Source organism: Sciurus vulgaris (genome assembly GCF_902686455.1).
Source record: "Sciurus vulgaris genome assembly, chromosome: 13".
In the NCBI taxonomy this organism is placed as follows: Eukaryota; Metazoa; Chordata; class Mammalia; order Rodentia; family Sciuridae; genus Sciurus; species Sciurus vulgaris.
This window is the reverse complement of record NC_136474.1, coordinates 5,949,205-5,957,750: the sequence shown is the minus strand read 5'-3', so window position 1 is coordinate 5,957,750 and position 8,546 is coordinate 5,949,205. Positions and strand designations below refer to the sequence as shown.

The following is an 8,546-nucleotide window of genomic DNA, read 5'->3' as shown; positions in this document are numbered from 1 at the left end:
GATCTATGGTTTCTTTATGCAATTTTTGTATGGACGATCTCTCCAGCAGTGAGAGAGGAGTGTTAAAACTGCCTAGTATTACTGTGTTGTGGTCTATGTGATTTCTGGAATTGAGAAGGATTTGTTTGACGTACATGGATGAGCCAATGTTTGGGGCATAGATATTTATGATTGCTATGTGTTGCTGATTTATGCTTCCCTTAAGCAGTATGTAATGTCCTTCTTTTTCCCTTCTGAATAGTTTTGGCTTGAAGTCCACATTATCTGAAATGAGGATGGATACTCCAGCTTTTATGCTGTGTCCGCGTGCAGGGTATGTTTTTTCCCATCCTTTCACCTTTAGTCTATGGTTATCTCTTTCTATGAGATGAGTCTCTTGCTGGCAGCAAATTGTTGGATTTTTCTTTTTAATCCATTCTGCCAGTCTATGTTTTTTGATTGATGAGTTCAGGCCATTAACATTCAGGGTTATTATTGTGATATGATTTGTATTCCCAGTCATTTGACTCATTTTTGTTTTTTGACATGACTTGTTTTCCCCTTTATTTGGCTATTCCTTTAGGCTAGTTCCTCCCATTGCTGATTTGCATCTTTGCTTTTCATCTCTTCCTCATGGAATATTTTGCTGAGAATGTTCTGCAATGCTGGCTTTCTTTTTGTAAATTCCTTTAGCTTTTGTTTATCATGGAAGGATCTTATTTTATCATCAAATCTGAAAGTAAGTTTGCTGGGTATAAGATTCTTGGTTGACATCCATTTTCTTTCAGGGCTTGGTAAATGTTGTTCCAGACCCTTCTAACTTTTAGGGTCTGGATTGAAAAATCTGCTGATATTCTTATTGGTTCCCCCCTGAATGTAATTTGTTTCTTTTCTCTCGCGGCCTTTAAAATTCTGCCTTTATTTTGTATGTTAGGTATTGTCATAATAATGTGCCTTGGTGTGGGTCTGTTGTAATTTTGTATATTGGAGTCCTCTAAGCCTCTTGTACTTGGTTTTCCATTTCATTCTTCAGATTTGGGAAATTTTCTGATATTATTTCATTGAATAGATTGTTCATTCCTTTGGTTTTTTTCTCTAAGCCTTCCTCAATCCCAATAGTTCTTAAATTTGGCCTTTTCATGATATCCCATAATTCTTGTACATTCTATTCATGATTTCTTACCATCTTTTCTGTTTGGTCAACTTTGTTTTCAAGATTAAATATTCTGTCTTCCCTATCTGAGGTTCTTTCTTCCAGGTGTTCTATCCTATTGGTTATGCTTTCTATGGAGTTTTTAACATGGTTTATTGCTTCCTTCATTTCAAGGATTTCTGTTTTTTTTTTCAATATCTCTAACTCTTTATTGAAATGATCTCTTGCTTCTTGTGTTTGCTCCTTTAACTGTTGATTGGTATGATCATTTAATGCCTGCATTTGCTCTTTCATCTCCTCCTTCAATGCCTACATTTGCTCTTTCTTCTCCTCGTTTGCTTCCCTGATTGTTTTAATTATGTAATTCTGAACTCCCGTTCTGACATTTCTTCTGCTGTGCTGTCATTGGGTTTTTTTGATATAGTATCTAGGTTTGTTTGGGACATCTTCTTCCCTTGTTTTCTCATATTCTTCAGACGTCAGTGGGACTTTGTGATATTGCAGAATTCTTCTATGGCTTATAGTGTCCCTGTAGATTTCCAGTGTATCACCTTCCTGCCTTCATTAGCCTGAAGTCTTGGAGTAACTTGATAATGCATTGCTTCCAAGGAAACCTGTCCCTAGCCCGCTACTGGTTCCAGGACTTGGAGCTGGCTCTGTGTGGAAAGGCTCTCACTGCGGGGCCTGCTCTGAGAAGCTAGCCTGGAATGGCACTTCCCACTGGAGGGGGCTGGGCTTCAGGCTCCTTGGGGACGTCCCTGGCTGCCCTGTCCTGGTCCCTGAAGCACCCTGCGGACAGGAACTCACCACCCTGGTTCAGGGACTTGAAGCTTGGTTCTGTGCAGAAAGGCTCTCACTGGGGGGCCTGCTCCAAAATGCTGGAGAATCTGGCCCTTTGGGAGGAGCCCACCGTGGAGTGCGCAGGGCTGCCTGGTGAGGACTCTAGATGCTCTGCCTTACTCTAATGAGCCACCTGAATCTGGGCCTGCCGCTTGGGCAGCACTTCACCGGGTAGGGGAGACTCACCCCGAGGCTCTATTTTAGCCCAAGTCCTCAATGCCTCCCCTTCTTGAATCCTGGGTTCTGGAGCGACTGGAGATGCAGTCACCCTCTAGTCCACCATCTTGGATCACCCCAAGAAAAGATTTTGATCATAGAAAAATAAAAAATTGTATAAAGGAAAAATTTTTTCATAAAACTAAATAAAAATAGTATTCTGAAGGGAAATATAACTCTTATAAATAGAAACAATATATGGGCAGGGTATTAAAGGAAACCAAACTGGAAATTTGCAAAGTAGATATATCTCTATAGAGAGGGTTAATGTATCTAATATAACATGGTCTAAACAAAGGTATTCTTGACTTCAAGTAAAATAATTCCTCTACAGAACTAGCCTGATCTTGTTTATGAAGAAAACATGTGAGAACAGCTCTCTGAGATTTTTCCTAAAACTCTATAAAAAGGATGCTCAGATAAATAATGAATCAGAATTAATGTACAACTGATTTTGCCTTTCTGAATTGATGATATAGATCTGCATCTTGATTCTAGTTCTGCACTGGCATTGACCTATACAGTGGAGAAATATAATGGAGTTTTCAGTCAGGCAAGCTTACAGTCTAAGTGCAGGCCTGACACTTATTAATTATGGAACATGGGACAAAGGGTCAACTTCTATTAATGATAGCTGCTTAATTAGTAAATAACAGATTATCATAGCACAAGCACTTTCAAAGTCACCATGATGACTTTAATAAACAAGTGTTAGGAACAATTGTCCATCCCAGACTAGAACACTCAAAACATTGTTATTCCTTTTATCTACATTCTCTAATGAGTTACCATAGTATCTTTTAAAATATATAAAATTCTACATGTTTGAAGGGTCAGTTGTAGAATTTTCATCCACTATTAAAGAAGAGAGAATAAAATGTTTATTTAATCAATAATAGAAATATGTGACATTAAATATGTATGACTGTGATTCTTTGCTTATTTTCAAGAATAATAAACAAAAACAGAAAGAGCTATGACTCTTGGTCCTTTGTATTTCTCTGGGCCCCTATATGAAGACTTTTCTATAATAGATACTAATTATATTTCTGAAAGGCAATTAATGAATTAAGAATTCCTATGTCACATACTTTGTACTTTACAAATGCAAGGAAGAAACATAAGATTTATCCATAATTTGATACCTGAAAGTAAACAGTTTGTCCCATGACTATAATTTTAACTAAAATTAGCAAGATGGACAGAAAAAAAATATTATTAGCAGATTCAGGAGCACAAAAAAGTGTCATATAGCATAATTTTTCTTGACTAATTGCAGCAGGAACAATTATCAGAGAATATACTTTTGTTGTTATGACACACAACAGCTCCAGATAGAGGAAACACAACATAATAATTTGGAAATACTTTTCTTTATACAAAAAATGTTAAATTTCAGGGTCCAAAATTAAATTAAAATAAAATTTCTTTAGATGATATCATTTCAGATTATACATTTCCTACAATTAGTTCCATAAATAATCATGAATTCTAGACTATTAAGAAAGTAATTAAGAACAATATGAATGTAACTTATATATGTATGTATATATTTTTTTAACTGCTCCTTTTCCATCAGAACATTCTTAATCCTATTTATTTATTTTTATACCAGGAACTGAACCCAGGTGATCTGAACCACTGAAAGATATCCCAGTCCTTTTTTTAAATTTTTGAGGTAGTGTCTTGCTGAGTTGCTTAGGGTCTCAATAAGTTGCTGAGGCATTAAACTTGCTATCCTCCTGCCTCAGCCTCTTGAGCTGCCAAGATTACAGGATTGCTGACACTGCACCCAGCATACTCCTATTTTTTGATAGAAGTCGTACACCAAGAAAAACTCACTTTCAGAAATCTTATCTGGGTTGATATTTACAGAATTTTTAAGTTCTGCTTTCATATATTGAAGAATTAATCCCTATGTCTTTGTATGAAAAATTAATAAAATTAGAATTTCAATATTAATATGAAAAGCAAAAACATATTTAATACATAAAAATGTTTTAGACAATATAGATATAAAATCAGACTTTAAAATATGCAGTTCAAATTTGTAAGTCCAGACATTTTGTTAACTTGACAATTATTTGTAAATTGTTTTATTTTCTTTTGTTTTTGAAATGGGATTTCACAATGATGCCTGGGCTGCTCTGGAATTTCTGATCTCAAGCAATTCTTATGTCTCACTCTCCCAAATAGCTGGGGTGAACACACACATGCCACTGCACCCATAAACTTATATAAAGAAAAAAGAAAGTAAGATGTAATTATCATGCATTGAGGGAAATAAAGTAAGTATATTAAATGATAATAGCTTGATTTCAGAAAATGTCATGTCCCTATAAAAATAGTTCTTTCTTCTTGCACAATTAATTTCTCTTAAGATTAAGGACTTCTTCCAAAAATAAGGGTTGAACCCTAACTTAAAATAATGTTATAACATTTAAGTCTAAGTGTATATTACCATGAATATTCAGGGACTGGAATCAATAAGGGCATTTTGTAGTAAAAGGTAATCATAACCAGACTGCAGAGCAACACAGTAGCAACAGACTTGAGAGAAACAAAAGCATTTTAAAAGACCTTAGGCTTTAAGAAAATCCTTAGGCTTTAAGAAAATCCTCAAGTCTTCAGAAAATTAAAGGATGGTAGAAAAGCTAATATTCAGGGAAGAGTACAAAGATTTTTCTGCTAAACTGGGCATTTCAATATCCAAATACCTAATTCAGAAAATCAAAATGTGACATGGTTTATACCCCTTTGTCAGGAATTATACTTGGAATGACAGAGATAAGGCTGGGATCCATGATGATAAAATCTCTAAAACCCTAATATACTGGCTACTGATGCATTTCCATGGTACAGCAATTCACTAGCATGTATAAGGAGATGAAGAAAGAAAAGGAGAGGAGAGGGAAGAAAGGAACCTTTGAAAACTCACACTCATCACCACTTCTAATCTAGACTCTTGGAGGACTGCTGGCTAACGAACTACTCAAATGCACTATTGTTTCATACATAACTGTACCATGAAATTTCACCTCATGTGCAAAATGCAATAGCTGTTATTATTTTGAGCCTCCAATCAAGGTTGATTAGTATTTTAATGTAAACACCCACTATGACCACTAGCAGCAGCATAAGCTAATGCCATCTGTCCAAAGTTATCTGTGGCAGAGACATCAATACTATTCTGGAGAAGAAGCTCAGCTATGTGTTCTGATTCATGTTCCAGAGCAAGCATGAGGACTGTTCTACAATAACAGAGATAACTTCAAACTTAAGTAATTTGAACAGCTAATTTATAATATTTTCCAACTCAACATCTTACTTTACAGATACTAATAGACATAAACATCTTGGGAGAGCAAATGTTCAGCTTTGCAAATCACCTCAAACAAAAAGGAAAAAAATCTTCTTTCCCAAGGAGGGAGAAGTTACAAACTTAAAATCCTTCAATGAACGATAACTATGATGAAGTCATTTATCAGAAAATGGTAAAGGGCTTGGGAGATAGCTCAGTTGGTAGAGTGCTTGCCTTGCAAGCACAAGGCCCTGGGTTCGATCCTCAGCACAACAACAAAAAAAAAAAAAAAAAAGAAAGAAAGAAAAGAAAAAAGAAAATGGTAAAGATTTCAATTAAGAAGGCTCCATTTCTTTCCTAGTGTGGTGTGATGTATTATAACTCATAGTCAGCTAAAGATTAAACAAAACAGGTTATTTCCAGATTGCTAATAATAATAATAATAATAATAGTGATCAGGAAATATATTTATATTTAGTCATAAGTATTGTCTTCAAGGTGATGCATTACAAAAGCTAGGAAATAAATCTAGTTGTGCATGAATCTAAGGCTTATCTTTCTTTCTCTTTACCAACTCTGTATCTTATCTTTATTAAAGGAAACATCTATCCCATTAAAACTATTTTCTTCTTCCTGCCCCTTCCAATTAAAAACAAAAATATCATAATATGTTAAAAATTTACAGCTTCTGGCAATAGAAATTAATAATTACTTAGGAATAAAGTAACATCAATATTCTAAAAGAAATTTAGAACAGTCAATCAACTGATGAAATAATTTTAAATGCTTATTTATGCTCAATGCATCATTTCAAAAAGAACAATATATCAGAAGTAGAAGTTAAAAATACAAAGAAAGTTTTAAATTTTCAATACTGAATCAAAATGTAAAGTAAATGTCCATACTTTGCAAAACTAATAGGAAAAATCTTTAGCTAACAAAATATCACATGACCACAAACCAAATAACAAACATCTGCCAATACTTTTGAATCATATTCAGGCTTATTTATATTGCTTAGCTTGAATAATTGATTTTCTATCCTAACTCTGGTTTCTGTTTATATATATATATATATATATCACTGTATTCTAAATAATTGTATTAATATTGTCCTTCCTATTGTGCTAATAATTTTTTGCTTGAGTGATTTTTACTATACCACTAAGGTTTTATAAATGAATAAAGTACTGTACCTTCCCTTCAGGTCAACAGCATGTATATTTGCTTTCCTCTGAACTAAAGTCTGTACCATCAGCTTTTTTTATACTTATGGCAAGTAAAAGTGATGTATGGCCATTCTGGAAAACAACAAAAACAGTAAATTTCCAAAATTCCACAACTGAACTAAAACTCTTACAAAATGCTGTCTGAACATAAGAATATGATAAATAAGTAAATTAAGGGTAATTTCTTCCATCTCATACCACTTCACTTCCATATGTGCTGATCCTTCTCTTTGCAATGCTGCTCCTCTGCCTAGAGTTGCCACATAAACTCTAGTCATTTCTTGAGAACACAGTTGCATCTTTATTCTCAGTAGTCCTATACCCTAAAACATATTAGTAAAGAATTTAAATATTTTATTTAATTAATAAGCCAAATTTTCAACTCTATATTAGGGATTATCAATCTACATTCCAAAGAATATCTACGTTTCTAGAAATACCAAGCATTATCAGAAAGGTACCCTGGTTCACTGTTAGAGAAATTTTACAAAACTGTGCATTATGTATTCTGTATTATGGACACATCTTTGCCACTGCTTAATAGTTATGTCACATTGATTTTTCATAGCAAACATTTAAATGTGAAGAACTAAACTTGCAGGTATGGGCTTTTCAATAACATGGATGTTTCCTCGATATTACTCATGTCCTCTTGATTCTCTTCCATTTATGGTGTCAGAATCCCAGATATCAGTATCAGACACTTGTGCTCCAAATGATTCACAAAGAAATGGGGCTCTGAATTGAAAATATTAGAATAAGTAAACTCTTTCTTTTCCTTAATTTGTTCCTGTGTTTTCTGTTATTATTAGATGGAAGATATTTACCTTATAAGTTAGAAAGCTGAATACAAAAGTATATTCTACCCAGAGAATGGGTGAAAGTCTTTTCTAGCTACTCCACCAGCAGGGTATAAATATCCAGCATACATAACTCAGAAAACTTATTGCACCCCCAAAACAACCTAACAAATAAATGGGTAAAAATGCTGAGAAGAAATTTTTTAAAAGATGAAACATGAATGGACAACAACCATATGAAAATGTTCAACATCTCTAGTAATCAGGGAAATGATACAATAAGATTTAAGTTCACTCCAGGTGGAATGGTAATGACCAAGAATACAATGATAAATGCTGACAAGAATGTGAAGAGAAAGAAAACTTGTGCATTGTTGGAAGCACTGTAGACCAGTACAATCATTCTAGAAAGCAGTTTCAAGATTTCTCATAAAACTAGAGAAGGAACCACAACATCCTAGTCCTATTTATTTTTGTAAAATAACAAAAATTAGCATACTACAGTGATACAGCTCCTTAAATGTTTATAGTAGTCCAATTCACAAGAATTGCATTGTAAAATCAATCCAGGAACTCTTCTCATGTTTTTTTCTTCTCCTCTCCTCACTTTCATACTTCTCTCTCTCCTCCTCACTTTCATGCTGTCTCCTCACTTTTCACACTCTCTCTTGTGCTCTCTCTCTCTCTCTCTCTCTCTCTCTCTCTCTCTCTCTCTCTCTCTCTCTCTCTTTCTCTCATTTTCTCTCTTACCCTTCAGGGAGACACTCTGTTTGCTTAATAAATCCTCTTATGTAAAATAATAATAAATAAATAAAATCCAGATGCCCATCAATGGATGAAAGGATTGAGAACTTTATATATATACACAATGTCATTCTACTTACCATATAGAAGAATTAAACTATGTCGGCTGCTAGTGAATTGGTGGAAATGGAGATTATCATGTTAAATGAAAAAAGTCAAACTGAGAATCTCAAAGGTCAAGTGTATTCTCTCCTAAGTGGAAGCTAGAGTAAAATAAAGGAAAG

The 8,546-nt window shown here is 34.2% G+C and overlaps 1 long non-coding RNA gene across 1 annotated transcript; it reads right to left on the bottom strand.

Annotated features, from left to right (window-relative positions):
* Positions 1-5,300: 5,300 nt before the first annotated feature.
* Positions 5,301-7,678, bottom strand: LOC306643025. The gene is made up of 3 exons (XR_013758792.1): positions 7,546-7,678; positions 6,686-6,790; positions 5,301-5,439 (listed from the first exon to the last, which is right to left on the bottom strand). It is a non-coding gene; the product is annotated as an uncharacterized lncRNA (long non-coding RNA).
* Positions 7,679-8,546: the final 868 nt, after the last annotated feature.